Source organism: Tiliqua scincoides, chromosome 2, assembly GCF_035046505.1.
Source record: "Tiliqua scincoides isolate rTilSci1 chromosome 2, rTilSci1.hap2, whole genome shotgun sequence".
Taxonomy (NCBI): Eukaryota; Metazoa; Chordata; class Lepidosauria; order Squamata; family Scincidae; genus Tiliqua; species Tiliqua scincoides.
Window position 1 is genome coordinate 245,182,047 of NC_089822.1, and position 19,788 is coordinate 245,201,834.

General features: G+C 46.1%; 1 protein-coding gene and 2 pseudogenes across 13 annotated transcripts in view; all 3 read left to right on the forward strand.

Moving 5' to 3' along the window:
• Positions 1-19,788, forward strand: part of FHIT (fragile histidine triad diadenosine triphosphatase) — a 1,225,929-nt gene that overhangs the window by 1,012,210 nt on the left and 193,931 nt on the right. The window lies entirely within an intron of this gene.
• LOC136643164 (5S ribosomal RNA) lies at positions 638-757 on the forward strand (annotated as a pseudogene).
• On the forward strand, positions 3,414-3,533 carry LOC136642315 (5S ribosomal RNA; annotated as a pseudogene).

Here is a 19,788-nt window from a genome sequence, read left to right on the forward strand (position 1 = left end):
CAAGGTAAGGGAACAAATGTTCCCATACCTCAAGGAAGGCTTTGTGACTGCTGCCCCACCACAAGATGCAGCGCATGCCCCATTGGCACAGTTGCACCAGCGTTGGAAAATTGGATAGGATTGGGCCCTCAAACCAAATTATGTTACACTTACTGGATTTCTAATAATGTGAATTTGACACGTCCCCTTAGGTGAATCACCCAAGGAATTTTTAAGGAAAGACCACAGAATGCTTTCTAGGACTGGGCTGAAATTTCTCTGCAAATAACTTTTGGCTGACTTTGGGGAGGTTTCAGAGTTAAAAGATGGGTTGAAATCACCTTACCCCTTTTGCGTGGGGGGGGGGTACAGAGAAAAATTCATCAATGGTCCTGCCATCCCCTGGTAGCCACTATTCCCCCCCCCCCCCCAGAATATTTCTCAGAATGATACTGCTTTGAGATATAGACTCATTCCAGGACATTCTGGAAAACATAAACAAGGGTCTGCAAGTTGTTTATGGAAAACATAAACAAGGGTCTACAAGCTGTGAAAGATGCAAGAAGAGGTGAGTTTCACACTAACCCTCTAAAAATAACTGAACCCCCCGTCTCCAGTTTCCTCGTCTGAAAAGCAGGCCACAAATTTTTGTGGGTGGGTGAGCAGCAAAGGTTACCCTGCACATGCCTGATCTCGTCTGATCTCGGAAGCTAAGCAGGGTCAGGCCTGGTTAGTACTTGGATGGGAGACCGCCTGGGAATACCGGGTGCTGTAGGCTTATGCCATAGTCTTTCGAGACTGAAGGTTGCCAACCAAGAAAGTGTAGATGTGTGTAAAGCCAACTTAGTTTTGATAATATGTGAAATGTATTTAGGTGGGATACTTTGATATACGTCTTTGATGCTCTCCGCCTTGTGGTTTGCGAGGGATAATTTTTATTTTATTTTAAATGTAACTTTTGTTAGTGAGTCAAGGAGTAGACCATGGCGTGGAAAGCCTATTGTAATTTTCTCCTAATGGCCCTCAACTCTTCCTCTAGATGGTACAAAAGCAATTCAGCAATTTTCATGCCAGATTGATGAAAAAAAGTGCATATTAAGCTTTCTTCATTAATTAAAAGCAGAAAAGAGAGAGCCGTTGATACCTCTGGCTTTATGAAAACAAATGCCGCTAAATGAGCTTGCAGCTCGGGACTGGGCGGGTTTGTGGATTAATAGAGCAAACATTTGCTGTGGGTATTGTCTTGCCGGAGTGTTAACGAGTCCCTAATTGCTGACGGATTGCAAGAAAAAAGAAAGGGAGCTCAATTTTAGTATAGGGCAGAAAGGAAGATCGGGCAAAAGTGTTGCGAATACACTATGGGATACGATGCTGAATTGGCAGGGGTCCTGGCCACAATAAGCTAATACAGCTTTCCCAGCCTGGCAGAAACAAGATGTTCACAGTCTTTTATGCCAGTCTAATGATGCTCCTGTGCTTGGATTCATGCACAGAGAAAAAGGGGGGGGGACGGAATGACCCAGGCAAATTTTCTCTCCGCAAAATTTGGATTTGTCACCAGCTACAGTTGTTGGTCCTTGTCAAAGTGTAGGACAAAAACTCTGTGCGGCATGCTGCTGTGTAGACAGGCAGTGCAATCCTATCCACGTTTACTTGAACGGAAGCCCCACCTTATATTGCAGCAATTTTCCATGTTTTTTTTCTTCTCAAGGTACACTGACCTCTATGGTCTTCTCCTCTCGGGATGTAATTTCCTGCTTCTGGGAGACCCTTTCGGATTCTGCAGCTCGGTTTCTAGGGCTGCTGTTGGCAGAGGAAGAGAAACCGACAATTCATTATTAGAGACAGTTGCCCTAGAAACAGAGCCACAGAACCTAAAAGAGTTTTTCAGCTATTTTCAACGACTGTGCTCCAAATTCCCGCTGCACACCTGTGGAACTTTCACGGCACGCCAATGTGCCACAGCACTCAGGTTGAAAATCACTGGTTTATAGGAAACTGCCTTATTTTGAGTCAGACCATTTAAGTCGATGTTGTTGACATTCACTGGTAGTGGCTGTACAGGGTTTCAGAGAGAAATATCTCTCTGGCTTACCTGGGCCTTTATTGCCCAATGCTTCCCCTCCCCCCCAGCTGCCCCATTACTTCCTCATGTTTCTGCTGCCAGGGCACAGCTACATTATTTCTGTTGCTACCCAGAAGACACAATCTGGCCACAGATCTGCACACTCTGATGCTCATGTACTGTTTATTACATACATTTGACTGACTGCAATGGGTTCTTTTTTCCGATTGTGGCTAGTCATCCAACCTGGGTCAGCTTTTGTGAAATCAGCTTGGTCCTTTGTGGATACGAGGGACCCAGTGCTCATGGAGAGTTCCTTTGCCCAGAAGGAATTGCCCCCTCAGTTGAACTGAAGAGATTAGTCAACATGTCCTGGGTTTTGCTATATTTTTGCCAACTGCCTGCAAGGGAAAGTATGCTTCCATCACAGGGCCTATGAGAGGAATTTTATTGGCGGGGTACAGTTTCTTTTGGGCCTCTTCCCAAAGGGGGAGGGGGCAATGGGGGCAGGCCGAACGGCCGGCAAAATAGAGCAGGAGGAAGGTGCTAATAGGTACAATAGTCTTTGGAGCCCAGGTCTATTGGGCTTCTTGATGCAGAGCCCAGGTCTACCCAACCATGCAGCATTGGCAGCTAGATAAAGTAATATGGAAAACCAAACACACTCCTAAGTCTCTCTAATGTCTTTAAAATATATATAATCCATTGCAGAAAATGAGCATCATCATATTTAGGCTCACACTAGAATGGACTAAAATGAACTTCTGCAGCAGCTGTAGCCCCGCAGCTTGGTCCCTGAGCTTCTGTATACTCCTTCACAGTTATGGGATCCACAAGCCAAAGAGCTCCTGAGGCAGGCTAGTTTCCTCCCAGATTGCCAATGTGTTAAAGGAGGGTCATGGGTGCATTCCTGAGCCCCACATGTATGGCTTGCAGTAGCAGTTAACACCGCATGCATGTGGTTGTGCCCCAGCATCATGCACAGGCAGCGAGTTCGGGTGAGACAGGAAAATGTCAGATCCCAGGAACTTTCTGGGCTCCTTCCTTTGGCTCCTGGGCCCCCCTTCTGACCCTGGGCCCGGGTACAAATTACCCCCTTTACCCCCCCCCCCAGGCCCTGTTCCATCAATTCCTGATGAGAAAGACTTGGACTGAGCAAGCTGCAAAGCTCTACTCCCTTGCTTCAGCAGGAGCCGCTGCCAAGAAGGCAGTGCCCAAAGAGTGACACCAAATGGCTAGTGAGGAAGACTGTACATGGAGGGCAAGGTTTATGAACTGAATCACCCTGGAAACCATGTGGAAGCTACACCAGGCCTGTTCCTGCTTACTGTAATGAGAATTGATAAGGAAGATCATTTGTAAGCTGCTAGCTTGGGGTGGGCTATACCCTGCATGTGCCCGATCTCGTCTGATCTCCGAAGCTAAGCAGGGTCAGGCCTGGTTAGTACTTGGATGGGAGACCACCTGGGAATACCGGGTGCTGTAGGCTTATACCATAGTCTCTCGAGACTGAAGGTTGCCAACCATATAACTATGGGGGCGGGGGGGGGGGAGAGAGAGAGAGAGGCACATACATAAGGCTCCTATGGAACCTCAAGATCAGGAACACAAAAGAAACTGCCATGTTAATAACAGAGATTTCAGATTCAGTGGTGTCAGCAGCTGGTAAAGGTAAAAATGGTGGACCAGGCCTTACAGGAAGACACAGAGAAGCTTGGCAATGGAAAAGGAACACCAGCTTCCAAACACTGTCATTCCCATAACAGAGGAAAAACAGATTGTCCAAAAGCAGCAGGAAGAGCCCAGTGCGTTATTTAAAAATGAAATGAACACAGTCTACTGCCTGACAGCACAGCTGGGTTTGTTTGCTCAGCCTTCCCTTTCTCAAACTATTGTTCAGCAAATTTTCCATAATTAGTTTCCCGAGTTGCCTTCCTTTTTCTTCATAGTGCTCCTGCCTCTTCCCACCAACAATAATTAGGGGGGGGGGGGGAAAGAGATTTTTTTAAATTTTATTTTCACATTATCTGCTGGGAAATTAAGCTTCATATTACTTATGAATTTCAAATAGAGCCTGGATACCATTTTGGGTTTTTTTGGCACACCATGATGTGTAAAGCTAATATGATCAGATAGTACTTGGTATGAAAAGGCCATTTATTTCCATGTCTCTTTACCAGAAAGGGATCAATAGCCAGGATGTCTCCCGAGAGCATGGTGTAGCTAGAAACAAAGGCCTGGTGTCAGCTCATGTTTAATGATCATTCAGTGGCAGCCCGATTTGCTGATCTTGCAAGCAATCCATGTTTCCTGATAGACACTTGAAGGCCTTCTGGGAAGTCTAATGTGACATACCCTCCAACATTTCAGAGAGAAATGATTAAACCTGCTCGTAACTCCTCAGTTCTCATACCAAGTATCATTCTGTCCAAACCTTCTCATCGACCGCCCCTCCCAGTTATGCATTCCTGTGGGCTATACCGCAAGGGTATCAAACATAAAGTTTGCAGACCATATATGGCCCACAAAAGCTCACTGTCTGGCTCATGAGATAATTGGGCTCTCCCATATATTGAAAATATAATCAAGATTTGCTTTGTGAGAACAAAGTACTTATTTGTGGCCGCCATCTGCTTAATGACATCACTTCCTACTTAGTGATGTCACTTCTGGGGACACCGTGACTGCTAGTTGAGCTGCTGTATGAAATGAGTTTGACACCCCTGCTCTACCCCTTCCGTATTATATGATTTGCAAGTGAAAAATCATGGCAGTGTGTATTCCTTTGGTCAAAGATCTGTTTGAAAAATAAAATTCTTCTGCAACGTTGTCATGAATTTGGGATTATGATTGTGAGTGCTAGCCTGGCAAGTCTTTTGTTAGGCTCATCACTGGCTGAGAATCCAGTGGGCCAATGGAGATCTCTGAAATGGGCGTGAATGGCCAGGAAGCACTCTGATGGGGTGAGTCTGAGAAAAACAGCAGTTCCATCTCCAGCTTCCAGAGAGTGTAAGATGATAAGGTTCCCTCCAATTAAGGAACAAAAGCAGCAGCTTGGATAAACCAGCGAGCTGAGTGGCACAGGCAGAGAGAGATTCCAGAATGGAAGCTGAGAGAGCTGAAATGCCTCAGAATGAGCTTGCTCCCTGGAGAGCCGATGTAATCTGTTGCTGATTTGTAGGAGTGCTATTCTGTTTGTCTCCATCTGATGCTCAATATGTAAATGTGTAAATAACTCTAATATTGCAAAGACACCACAAGCCTTTAGTGATCCCCCATCCAAGGGGAGCCAGAATCAAGTCACATTGAACTCCTGGAACTTCTCACCACTTGGGGAAGTGTGTAATAAGATGCACTCAGCTTTCATACCGGTTTCAGAGTATGAAATGCCAGGCGGCAAACTGCAGAGTGCGTTAGCATTCATGCACATACGTTGGCATGCATGTGCAGTTGAGATAAGCCACATCGATTCTTCACATGGAGGCTTGACTTATAAAGACCCTTTGCTCAGCTTTAAAGAGTGGTGGTGCTAGCAGCTGAACTTAATGACATCTGGAGACAGAACCCCAAAACAGCAACATGGGGTCAAAAAGTAGTCTTTATTCCAGGGTTTCTCACTTGGTGGGTCACGACTCAATGTCAGGCAGGTTCTGGTTGTTCCCACTTACCCACATTTTGTCCGTTTGGCTCCAAATTGGAGCCCTCTGGACACAACTGGAGGCCGTCCTGGGCCTCCGCAGGGCTCCAGAAGCAACCGGAAAGTCACTTCTGTTTACTTTTGGGTTTGTGAAAGTGGGAGGAGCCTTGTGTGGTGCAGATTGGTAGGCTGCAATACTGCAACTGAGAACTCTCCCCACGACCTGAGTTTGATCCCAGCAGGGGCTGAGATCTCAGGTAGCCGGCTCGAGGTTGACTCAGCCTTCCGTCCTTCCAAGGTCAGTAAAATCAGTACCCAGCTTGCTGGGGGAAAGGTAATATGATTAGGGGAGGCAGTGGCAAGCCACCCCACTTATAGTCTGCCAGAAGCAGGGTGTTGCAGAAGCAGCAACATCCCAAGGGTTAGTAATGACGTGGTACCTACACAGGGGACCTTGCTTTTTTTCTTTGTGAAAGTGACTTCCTGTTGCTTCCAGAGGCCTGCAGAAGTCTTCTGTGGAGATCCAGCACTGGAGAGGAAGGGGAGTTGCAATGCCCTCCTCTGCAGAACAGGTGGATTACAGCCAGAGGAAATTTGAGAACCCCAGGTCTATTCTATGCACAAGGTATCACTTGTCCGTAGCATCCCAACAAGTGGTGGAGATAAGGTAGATCCCTTGGGAGGAGAAAGCTCAGCGATCCTCTCCAGTCCTCTCACAAAATCCCAGATAACAAGAGTGAGCCATATGTCTTTTGTGGAAGTTCTGTGACAGGCATACAAAAGAGCAGCACGAAGGCACTTTTTAAAGGAGGAGAAAAAGGTGGTGATTATAGCACAATAAAATACCTCTTCACAGCGATGGAGGCTTGAGCAACAGCTCCGGCTCCCGAACTTTGTCTTCAGTGGTGAGCACAATTGATATTGGCATATCAGCACATAAGTGCTGACTCATTTCTCTGAAGAGCTCCAAACCTGGCTGCATTCATCTTCAAAAATATATATTCGGGTATGGATGGATGGTTCGGTTGCTATATGCAGACTTTGAAGAGATTGAATTCCCTCCTGAACTTGGATTTTAATCATCGCTTTGATCTCTGGCTCTGCTACAGGATCAGTTACAAATGTGTCTAGAATCTGTAAAGTTGAAATTGCACAAGAATACAGGATGTCACATTTTTTCGGAGGCAGTATAAATGATGGTATTCATGAATCCGATTAAGGTTTGAGGGGCATTCGGAGAGCCTACTGGAGCTTGCCGGCAATGTTAAAAAGCTCTCGCTCTCTCCTATTTGATTCCAGTGGCAACCTGGACCAACTTTCATCTGTGACAAAGCTGGCCAAAGGCTTCTTGGAGCAATTAAACGTAGAGCAAGATCGGTGGAGTGAAGGGCTCAGCCATTCGTGGTATTTTTTTTTTTTTAGTGAAACATCCATTACTGCCTGTTTTCTATTAGACTGCAACTTACCCTTGTCTCAACCTTCCCACGGACGCCACAAAATGGCAGTCAGTGTCATCTGGGGAACAAGAGCCCATACTAGATGTTATAGAGGAGATGTTTGGCTGCTTCTAAAACAAACTGCTGTCCACCTTCTTCTCTTCTCTTTTCTAACTGTGTAGTCCTGTTGGAGAACAAATATTTGCAGTGCTTGTAGTACAGGTGGAGCACTGAAGTCATCCACTGGAGCCCTTTGTCAGCCTTTGCCAGTCCTTTCTCACACTCATAGCCACGGAGGCAGCCACAGCTGATTCATCACCTGAAACACAGCAGATGTGCTTCCCCAACCCCAAATTCTGGTGTCCCTGCCAGGGTGTGTGTGCCAGCATCCCAACATCTGACCACACATGTGAACTCCACTTTTCTTGTTTCTGAGTGGGCACCCTCCTCTGCTGCCCCTGCCACTGAACTAAGCAGATGCCCTCCACCTGGCAAGGAGGAGGAATGGCCAGATCTCTACTACACTGTCCAGGAAAAGAAGCAGGGGCAGTGGTGGTGGGATGGCTGAATCTACCCATGATGGGATCCCGCCTACCCAGCAAGGAGAAGAGGCAAAGGTGGCAGCTTTGCCAGATTCCAACCACCCAGCCTGAACCAGGAGAGCAGATGGTGGCAACGGTGGTGGAGGGATGGGAAGATTCCTCTTGCTGAGCAAGAAGGGGAAGAGGACGTGATGATGGCATGGTCAGATCCCACCCCTGCAGCCAGGAGGAGAGGTGTGCTGTCAGGGGGATAGTGACGGAAAACTCAATGGTGACCACCTTATCCAGTTCCACTGCCGCAATTTGACCATTGGCACATTCCAACTCACCCTTTTTATCTACCACTTCCATGGATTCCTCACTTTATGGCTCTGTTTTCAAATAGGGAAGCAAAGCAGGCGTGACAAAGGAAGTTGGGCAAGTACCATCAAACTTCCTCTTCAGCCCAAACTCTGTAGCCTTTCCTCATCAGGAAGGTGCCCCAGCCCAGTAATCATTTTAGTCGCTCTCTTTTGCACCTTTTCCATTTCCACTATGTCCTTTTTGAGATGTGGCGACCAGAACTGGACACAATACTCCAGGTGCGGCCTTACCATTGATTTGTATAACAGCATTATAATCTTAGCTGTTTTATTCTCAATGCCTTTCCTAATGATCCCAAGCGTAGAATTGACTTTCTTCACCACCGCTGCACATTGGGTCGATACTTTCATCAAGCTGTCCACCACCAGCCCAAGATCTCTCTCCTGTTCTGTCACAGACAGCTCAGAACCCATTAGCCTCTATATAAAGTTTTGATTTTTTTGCCCCAATGTGCATTACTTTACACTTATTTACATTGAAACACATCTGCCATTTTGCTGCCCATTCTTCCAGTTTGGAGAGATCATTCTGGAGCTCCTCACCATCACTTCTGGTCTTCACCACTCAGAAAAGTTTGGTATCATCTGCAAACTTGGCCACCTTGCTGCTTAGCCCTACCTCCAAGTCATTCATGAACAGGTTGAAAAGTACAGGTCCCAGGACAGATCCTTGGGGCACAATGCTTTTCACCCCTCTCCATTGTGAAAATTGTCCATTGACACCCACTCTCTGTTTCCTGGCCTTCAACCAGTTCCCAATCCATGAGGGGACCTGCCCTCTAATTCCCTGACCATGGAGATTTCTCAGTAGCCAGAAGGAGTAGTTGAACTCCTTCTGAAAGTCCAGGTATATAATGTCCACGGGTTCTCCCGCATCCACATGCCTGTTGACCTTTTCAAAGAATTCTAAAAGGTTCATGAAGCAAGACTTACCCTTACAGGCAGAGAAGCAGAAAGGGCAACCCTACAATCACTGCCAGCCATCTGGCTGGGAGTGACTCTGTGTGGAGTCCAGGCCTGCTTGAAGGAAGCAGACAGATTGGGCAGGCAGCTGCCAAAGCTGGGCATGGGTGCTGTGTCCCTCTCACATCCCTTCTGGGAATAGAACTGCATCATGCTTTCTCCAAATAAATGAAGGAAGGAAGTGAGCAACTTGCAGACAGCTGCAGTAGGGACATGATGGGGTACCTGGCACAGGAGAGAAAAAGCAAGCACTTACCCCTCCAAGTTAAAGGCTTGTTTTGTCGCTCTGTAGCTGGTTTTAGCTTTGTTCAAAGCGTGCTCTCTCTCTCTCTCTCTCTCTCTCTCTCTCTCTCTCTCTCTCTCTCTCTCTGCATTGTATTATATGTTGAGTATCCTTAAAAGGTAGTAAACTGTCCATTCTCCCATGGCAGCTAGGATGGGCCTGGTGTTTTTGTTATGGTGCTGTTGGATGATGCTATAATGTGATGCTCTATAGCACAATCCTAACCAACTTTCCAGGGTCAATGGCAGCCCAAAAGGAAGGGAACAAACTGTGTCTTTTCAGGTTGATTTGTGATTTTCCTTATCTCCTAAGCGGACAGTTTTTCATTTAAAGAAATTGACTTTCATTACAGTGGATGAATCATTGATAACAAAAATTAGTGTATCCAGAATCTCTTCTTGCCAGTCAAATCTTATTATGCTAAAGAGGGTGCAGAGAGATAGTAAGAGGGCATCTCTACTCCACAACAATTTACACCCAGAGATTTTTATTCCGTGGTGGGCTCAGGGTGGTGTTACCCTCCTTATACTTCCCCATCTAGCAGTGTAGGAACTACTTCTCCATGGTTATCCCATGTGGTTCTGGTATATCTGTATAGCAGAGGTACTCAAACTTTGAAGGAGCTTTACTCCCTCAGTAAGTTCTTGCTGGGGAAGGGCTAGGGCAGCAACGCGACCCCCAGGATCATGTTGCTAAGGGGGGGCGAGGGGGGGTGCTTGTGTCTTACTTGAACAGATGTAGGGCTGCAGCAGGCTGCAGGAGGTGTGGGGAGTCCTGCGCAGCCCTCCAAGCACTCGCTGGGTGCAATGCAAAATGGAAGTGCTTTGCGCCCGCTTTCAGGGAAAGTTCCAACCCTCGGGGAGCTCTGCGCAGGGCTCCCCACACCTCCTGTAGCCTGCTGCAGCCCTACATCTGTCCAGGTAAGACACAAGCACCCCCTCTTGTCCCCTTTAGCGACACAATCCTGGGGATTGTGTCACTGCCTCCCTCCCCTCCCCTTGCCCCTTAAAGGGATGGGGGAAGTGTTACACAAACTGGTGGGTCGCGACCCACCAGTTTGAGAACCACTGCTGTACAGAATGTGAATACCAGAACTACAAAAATAGAGGTCTTTTCCATCTAATCAGCACTTTTCCTTCCTGTGGGATGGCAGTCAGGCAGTCAGTTCTCACACATGACCGTACCCATGCGTTTGTGAGATATGTACCCCCATCTCAGCCAAAGGTGATGTCACTCTTAAGACACAGCTCCTGCAGTGGTGATTGTGAAGGGACAGCCAAGGAGATAATCTAACTTGGCAGAAGCATTTCATTGCCTTTTTTCTGTCCTTCCTGGCCCCCTGACCTTCACCTCTTCACTCTGGGATTGCAATAATCCCAGACATGGTTATAATTTCCCCTTTTTTGTGCTGAACTTGTTTTCTCTTCTGCTGGATCATGCAATCAAAAGTCCATTATTTCTGAGGGGTAAAAGGTGAAGGATCCTTCAGTCTCAGTAGATGTTTTGCTAAAACGTAATATTCTTTAGGATAAAATATTCTGGAAGAACCTGGGGGCTCAGAGTGGAAACAAGAATGTAGATGGCCCCCCTTCTCATATTTTTGTTTGGCTTTAATTGCGCCAAAAGGGATTCAGATTGATCAGGGCAGCAAAAAGTTTCCTTGGGTTGCGCTAATTAATCAGGAGTTTGCTGCGTTATTTTTTTTCTTCATGGGAATGATCAAAAAGTTAGTATATAGCAGTGGTTCCCAAACTGTAGGTCAGGACCCACTGGTGGGTTCCAACCTGATTTTGGGTGGGTCGCCAAAGGGTGATGGAAAGATCAGATAAAAATCAGATCCTATAGCTGCTAATCACTCTGCAGGGAGCTCAGTTTACAAGCAGGCATAAATAAAGGGAGATAAATGTTTGAGGGTTTTTTCTGGTTATTATTACTTATAAATAAATAAAACATTTCTTTCTTGATGTTCTAATATCTGGTAAACCTAGGTGGGTCTGGATAGAGTGTCATTTAAAAAAGTAGCTCCCAGTGCTAAAAAGTTTGGGAACCACTGGTGTATAGCATGAAGGTCTTTCAAATGAGATTTTGTGTCCAGTCCTAATCAACTTTCCAGCACCAATGCAGCCATGCAGCCTCAATGTAAGGGAACAAACATTCCCTTACTTTGAGGAAGCCTCCATGTCTGTCCCCGCTATTGCAGGATGGAGTGTGTGCCTCATTGGCTGCATCGGTGCTGAGCGTTGAATAGGTTGAATCTTTTATCACCCAGACTTTCTAATTTCAAAAAAGCGTCTCATCTCTCAATCATCCTCTGCCCATATATTTCTTATATACACTTATAGAATTATTCACTGCACATGCACAGTGTTCAAAATTAAGCTGATCTGCAAATAGCAATGGCAGGATTATACGGTAATCTGGATGAGGTTGCTACAGCCCATTTTGTGGGAGTGGGAGCACACCATCCACATTCCTGACCTTTGCACGCACCCTTGGTTATCTCAAGGTTGGCAATAAGCCACCCAATAAAGGGGTAGTTGCTGCCACCAAGACGGGAAAGAACAAAAAGGGGCACCATTTGTTGCCCTCCCATCTGGGGATGTGCTCAATTACCAGGGTCTCCCCATGTAGTATTAGCTCTAAGTGCGAGGCGGTTGCTCTTATCTCTGTTCAGAGAGAAACCAGCAGGTAACTTGTCAAAATTAAGGAGTTTGTTACAAGACAGCGGGGGAAAAGGTCAAATAGGCACAAAAAGGCACTTGAATTCAGGGGCAAAATTAATACAATAAAACCAAGTGCAAGTACAATACTAGACATAAGCCCTTTCTACAGGTGTCTTACAGTGCAATACTATGCAGTTCTTCTTGGAAGTAAGTCTCATTCTGTTCACTGGTATCTACTCTCAGGAAAAAGGGGAAAGGATTGCAGCTTTACTTAGTGTGTCTGTTCTGATTGCTGTTGGTCTGGCAGGGAGAGATCAACAAAGGACAAGTTAACTCTATACTTGCTGGAATGAGACACATGGGTTCAAATTAGCCAGTTCCTTTTATAGGATTTAAAGGCTCAAGGTCCCACCATTCTGATTTGTGTGTTCAGAGGGAGGACACCCTGAACCTCCCCTTGGCCTTGGCCAGATGGATGGTCTTGACCAGGACTTTCCAAATCTCAGCTCACGGGCCAAATCCGGGGTTTGGATAAAGCCCTCCCTCCCCCATGAGTGGTGCTTATTATTCTGCATCCCCATGCCCAGATCAGCTTGAAAGAAATGCAGTGCCATGGCAGAATAGTAAGTGTTGCTTGGGATGGGGAGGACAGTAGTTTCCAGTTTGGAGACTTCTGGTCTTGACCATTAGCCAGTTGTGAGCAAAACTCAAAAGAGTGCTGATGGTTTCTGGCCTGGTGTTTTTTTTCACCCAGGTTAGGGGCAAATTCTCTGATATACCAAATACACACCCAAGGGTAAGCTTTTCTCAAGGGCGTGCAGGTTTAAGAACATAAGAACAGCCCCTCTGGATCAGGCCACAGGCTCATCTAGTCCAGCTTCCTGTATCTCACAGTGGCCCACCAAATGCCTCAGGGAGCACACAGAACAACAAGAGACCTGCATCCCAGTGCCATCTCTTGCATCTGGCATTCTGAGGTAACCCACTTCTAAAATCAGAAGGTTTTGCATATACATCATGGCTTGTAACCTATGATGGACTTTTCCTCCAGAAATTTGGCAAATTCCCTTTTGAAGGCATCTAGGCCAGATGCCATCACCTCATCCTGTGGCAAAGAGTTCCACAGACTAATTTCACACTGAGTAAAGAAATAAAGATCAAAATAGGGACGCTGATATTTTTCAACAAAAAAAGTTCACAAAGTGCTTCAGAGGAAAAATCAAATAAATAATTAACTATAGGCATGAAGAGGCTTTGGGCCAGCCTCATCTTCCATGTAAGAAGGTTTGGGTTTCTGATAGAACGACTTTGATGAAATGGCAGCAGAGATTCTTTGCATTGAAAGGAGCAGATTTTTGCTGTCCCAAGTGGCTCTTCATTGCTGTCTGGGTTATTGCTGGACCCAGGCAGCTTGTGGAGAAATTGAGGCTACCTGCGTCACGTGTTCACACACACGCGCATACAGACACGTCAGAATGGCGAGTGGAAAGGAGAGTCAAACATATGCCGCTCATTAGGATCACAGCATGATTTAAAAGAAAAGAAAAGCTTGACTTGCTTGAATGACTCTGGACTTGTGAGATAACACGTTACGCACGAAAAGGGTTGCCACTGTTCACATTCTTCCATTGTAAGCCAACCTTTTAAAACAAGAACACAGCTGTTCATGACAAAACCCATTTGTCAACCCATCGTACAAAGTAATATGGAGTAGGGGGGAGGGGGGAGTAGCACCCAATGTCTGCTCATAATAACTCAAGGGCCGCTCACATTTGGTGCTACAGAGAGTCGATACACAACTGCCGGTACATGGGCAAGAGTAGAGGGCTTCCTGTTCCTTGGCAATTAAGCTTCATTAGGACGAGTTTGCCTTTAATGTGGCCAAATGAAAGGGTAGCATATTGCATCGGCCTCCCGTTTCGCATACTCTGCTTCGAGGACCATTAGCCTACCGTACATTTGTCTGCATTTAAAATGTAACTACGTTTCCTTGAAAAGACCATCTGTTCATAAAGACCATCCTTTTCATACTCCCAGCAGTAAACTTCAGAGAGTCGAGGAATTAGCAGAGGAATGTATTTAAATGAAAATGTACGTGGATGGAGACTAGGTAAAATGGTGCTGTGTTGCAAAGATTATAATTATCTTCCCGAGTTTCCTTTTAGAACAGATTTTTTTTTGTATTTCCTGAATTTCTGCCATTGAGATAATTTAATACCTTTTAAATTAAAGATATTTAAAGTGGAAGCATCTAAATTAGGTTGATTGGGGCCTAAATTTTTTTTTTCTGAAATGCTGAGTTTAAGCCATATATATATATATATATATATATATATATATATATATATATATATATATATATATATATATATATATATATATTTTAAGAAGAGTTTCTGTACATTTGGAGAATCCAATTGGTTAAATGGTTGGCAACCTTCAGTCTCGAAAGACTATGGTAGAAGTGTTACGAGCTGCTATGCACAGCTGCTCGATGTTTCTGTGCCTCACGGCCGAACCGCGAACAACCCGGAGACAAGGAAGACTCAGAGGCAGAAGTTCTCCACCACACTCCTCCTTTACTTATGTACAGATATTTACAAAGTCCAAAGTAGTACAAACGGTACACGATCCACTCTCCAACCAACGTAGCCTCCGGCTCACAATGCTCTGCTTCTCCCACACACTTGCTTGCCTCTGCTGGACTTTTATATTTCTTGCAGCCAATCACAGCATTGGACATTACTGCACAGTCAGCATGACTGTGCAGCTGCTGCCACACACACACACACACACACACACACACACACACACACACATGAGATCACCTGATGCAATATCACCAGATATTGCATCAGCATGAAGCTCCCAGGATCCTGTGCACTCCTGGTTTGGCCAAGGCTTCAGGCCTGTTACTGTGCAGCCAGTAAATTACCAGCCAGGCCGGGGTTCAACCCATGACAAGAAGCCTACAGCACCCAGTATTCCCAGGCGGTCTCCCATCCAGGTCTCCCAGGCCTGACCCTGCTTAGCTTCCAAGATCAGACGAGATTGGGCATGTGCAGGGTCCAATTACTCCAAAACAAAAGGCACGAGTATTGCTTCAGGCTCTGGGTCATAATAACTAGACTTTTTTCAACTCTTCCAAAAACATAACTCTGGCCATCAGGAGCAAACAAGATCAGACAGTGGAATGGCGAAGTCGGACAATAGGCTCTATACTGACCCTTTCCTTTCTGTGTATAATGGAAGGCCCAACCCTAACCACTCCCAGTGCTGGTGCTGGGTGCTGTAAACTTGCTGCAAAGCACGTTTATGGCACCTGTGAGTAGGGAGCGCTGGCACTGGGCCCAAGCCACTCAGAAGGAGGAGGCGCTGCCGTCGGGGGTAAATGAAACCGCCAGGTGGCAGTGCGGCCTCTGAGGGGCAGAGGGAGGATGGAACGAGGGTGCGGCAGGGGAGGAACTGTGGTATGAGGGGGGTAGTACCAGAGGAGCTCTGCTCTGCTGTATCCTCAACTCCATGTCGGGCTGAAAAACCTGACATGGAGTCTCTCAAGTCTACCCTGGTAAAATAGCCGACGCAAACTTGAGAAGCCCCATTGTGGGGCTTGGGGTTTTCCACGGGAAAAGGGGATGTCTCCTTCTTCGCCTTCTCCTTCCCTGTGTCTTCCAGGCTCCTGCTGGATACAGTAGTAGCTGCTTTGGTGCTGCTGCTCCTGCGGGCATCGGAAAGCTGTGGCATCGGCAGCCACAAAGCTTCCTGGGTGACTTTGGGCCAGTCACTTTCTCTCAGCCTCACCTACCTCACAGGGTTGTTGTGAGGACAAGAAAGAGGGGAGGAGCAGCTGTGTAAACCGCCCTGAGCTCTTTGGAGGAAGGGCGGTATAAAAATGAGATAAATAAATAAATAAATAAATAAATAAAGCAAGCAAGCAAGCAAGCAAGCAAGCAAGCTTAGGATTGGGTTCTTGGCCATCTACACTTGGGTTCTTGGCCAATCCATTCGCTTCTGGTCCAAATTCAAGGTGCTAGTTCTAACTTTTAAGGCTCTCCATGGTCTGGATCCATGGCTATCAGAAAGACCACCACCTTCCATACATTCCAGCCCACCCTCTGGGTCATCTGAGGGGGCTCTTCTATAAGTGCCGCCTTTGTCCCAAGTGAGAGGGCAGTTCAGGGGCAAGGCTTCTGTAGTGGCACCACAACTATGGAATTCCTTCCCAGGAGAATTGAGAACTTCTCTCTCTCTCTCTCTCTCTCTCTCTCTCTCTCTCTCTCTCTCTCTCTCTTGAGGTACGCAGCTCCAGAGACTCAAGGTCAGGCAGATAGTCCTGGTAAATAACGAGGCACAGACACGGCAGTGCTCCACCACCAGATGTCCTTTACTTGAAGATATATACAATATTTACAGTGCAAAGGCAGCTCAGCAAGCAAACAGCAAAGATAGCACTTTTCTCAACTCTCAGATCACCAACTCCACCGACGTAGCTTCCCGCAGACACTCCACATAACATCTCCCACAAAAGCAGCTTGCACACACTGCAATATATATTGGCACTGGCCAATGAGAGGCGGGTTACGATCTGGTGACTGCATGACTCATTGTCTGGTGACATGGTATTGCAGGGTATTGCATCATCCCATGATGCACCTGGGCTACACTGCAAGTATGCAGGCCAAGACATCAGGGCCTAGCCTTGCCTTATCCAGCCTGTAGATTCACTATAGGCCTGGGGCATATATCATAACACACTCTCTCTCTGTGTCCCTTGACATTGACAACATTAACCCCACCCCACAAGAGTGCGGGTATCTCGCAGGGGAAATGATTCCAGTTGTCTACTTCCCCTCATTTTCTCAAGGGCGAACCATCTGACTTGAGGTCAAGGCATCAGGTCAAGGCAGCTGTCAACATTGCCCCCAAAGAGTCAAGGCAGCTCACAGGTCGAATCTCGTAAAACCTCACGGGTTCAGCCAGTGGGCCAGCCAGCTTGCCTCTTTGAGCTGGTCAGGCATCATGTGAGCAGTACTGGCCAACCCCTAGGCCTTGCTGCCTTGGATGGACACCAAGATGTTCCTGCCTACCTTTACCCACATGCTTTGCGAAAGTGACCCAAGAACCAACCTATTTAAGGAGACACTGTCATCGCGCCAACATCAGTCTGGGGTAGGCAAGACTGCCATCCATGGCCAATCAGGATGACAGGATGACAAATCCAAGGCAAATCAGGATGACAGGATGACAAAGAGTGCTAATGGTCTTTCTACCTGTTGATATACTTTGTATTTGTTTGTTAGCCACCTTGGGCATTTGCTTTGGCATGGGAAAGGCAGGATGTAAATCTCTTAAATAAACAAATACAAAATAAAATATAGCACGAAATGCTTCATCAGAAACCTAAGCAAAAGGTCTAATCCTTGTGCCTGCAACATATCGGAATAATATCGGTCATCAGAATACACTTAATTTTGGTGTGGCTTCCCCCCCCCCCCGCATGGAGGAGGCAAGATTAAAACTAAAAACTCTCATTAGCTAATAATGTTGCTTCTTCATCAGCAAAACCCAACTTGTCCACTTTGTACCGGAGTGCTCTGAGCTTCAGCTGAATGACTGGGACAGCACTGCCAATGTAAATTAGAGCATTTCAGGCCCAAACAAATCACTTTCCTCTGTAGAAGGTTTAAGTGACAGCTCTGAACTGTGGAAGTTATGAAGCCTTGAACATCAATGTGACCTACAGTATGCTCCTATCAGAACCATATGCATCTTGGCTATGATAAGATATTCTTGTATATCAGAGAGCCTGCCAGGTAATGTTTATTGTTTCTCTTCTCCAATTTCCATATAGTCTTCTCCAGGGTAGCTTTGTGTGAGCAGATGAGCTATGAATCAATAAACAGAAAAGGGCTCCATGTTGTCAGAAATTACTGCCTCAGTTCAGACACACTGAAATGAATTACTGCAGGAGCTAGGAGCATTTACTTATCAGCGACCACTGGTACTGTGATTTAACATTTATACACGGGCTAGTTGCCGAAACTATTCTCTTTCATTACTAAGTAGACATATACCCAAGTATGGAAGGGACAGGTCCCCAACGTCTTGGAGAATAAGGGCCCAATCCTATCCAGCTTTCCAGCACTGGTGCAGCCGCAATGTAGCCCTGAGGTAAGGGCACAAATGTTTCCATACCTTGAGGAGGCCTCTGTGACTACCTCCCCAACACAGGAAGCAGTGCATACCCCATTGATACAACAGCAAAGGCACTAGAAAATTGGATAGGATTGGGCTCTAAGTTTAGAACAGAATAAGGATATCATTAGACACAGTAGATGCTTGGATGTTGTGTCTGGGGTTCAAATCATTTTTGGCCATTGTTGATTGGATACAGCCTCGCATAAGAAACAAGAACCAGTTAGAGCAGGGCTGTCCAAAGTTTTTGGCAGGAGGGCCACATCGTCTCTCTGACACTGTGTCGGGGGCCAGGGAAGACAAGAATTAATTTACATTTAAAATTTGAATAAATTTACATAAGTTTACATAAATGAATATATTAAAGATGAACTTATATGAATGAATGAAGGTCTTGCAATAGCTCAAGGCCTATAAAAGGCCTTGCACAAAGCAAGGCTGGCCTTTCCTTTGCTGCTGCTACTGCATCACGGACGTGAAACAACAAGCAGTGGAGGGAGCTCTCATCCCACAGCTCACGTGAGAGGTCAAACAGTTGCCCTCATGCTGAGAGCAGTTGTGTCGGGCCAGCGTGGGCTCTAACAAATCTCCTGAGGGCCAGAGGCTCATTGAAGACTGGGGGCTCTCTGAGGGCCGCATTGAGAGGCCTTGAGGGCCACAAGTGGCCCCAGGGCCGGGGTTTGGGCACCCCTGAGTTAGAGGTTAGCATATCATTCTGTACATTCTACAGAATATTCTATTCTAAATATTCTATATTCTAAGTATTCTATATTCTATTTCATTCTGGCGTGACCTCTTTAGGTGGCCTTAAGAAAGGAACTATTCCAGTGGTACCCAAACTTACCTCTGTCATGCTGCTGTGTGGTGAAGGTGTAGTGCAGATGTGGAGCTTGGCGCCTGGAAGCAAGTGGTGATGATGTAACTGCCAATTAGTTCCGGGTTTTGAGCACTGAAAACAATGCTAAAAACAAAAATAAGAAACTTGGGGCAGGCAGGTGAGCTTTTCCTGCAGTGAAAATCTTCCAAGTGGAGCTTTGCCCACTGAGTTGAGTCTCCATGATTTTCAGTGTCACATTGGGTATTCGCTACTGGACAGCAAGTGTCCTGCACCTCCCCACAGAGCTGCCGCCTGGTTTGGGGACCCCTGCACTATTCTCTCAGCTTCAGTCATCCCTTCCCACATCTGTGATATGATGCAAAAATATTGAGCTACCTTACCTTGCAGGATTGTTGCAAAAATCGCAGCAAGATAATGTCTGTGATGTGTTTTGATCACTGCAAAGCACTACACTTATGTGTTTACTTCTGTTAAATAAGGAACTTACCTATGTTGAATATCAGATAATGAATGTCAGCTTTTAAGATCTTGTATGGAATATGTGCGTCCCACTCCACAACCCACTGTGATGGATTCAGGGACTGATTTGGAGTTACACTTCAGTTTCAGTTTATGGAGCATTGGCAGCCTGTAGGAAATCCAAAGGTAGGGATTGAGATCTACAGTGAAAGAGATGTGGGAAAAGAACACAAACCTCATCCAGATAGCTTCCGAATTAGTGGATAAAACTAATTATCCAAACCATGATTTGGGGAAAAATCCTACACTTTTGATCTGGGGAAATGTGATACTTGATTGCCTGCTACAGTCCCCTTCTGTGCTAGA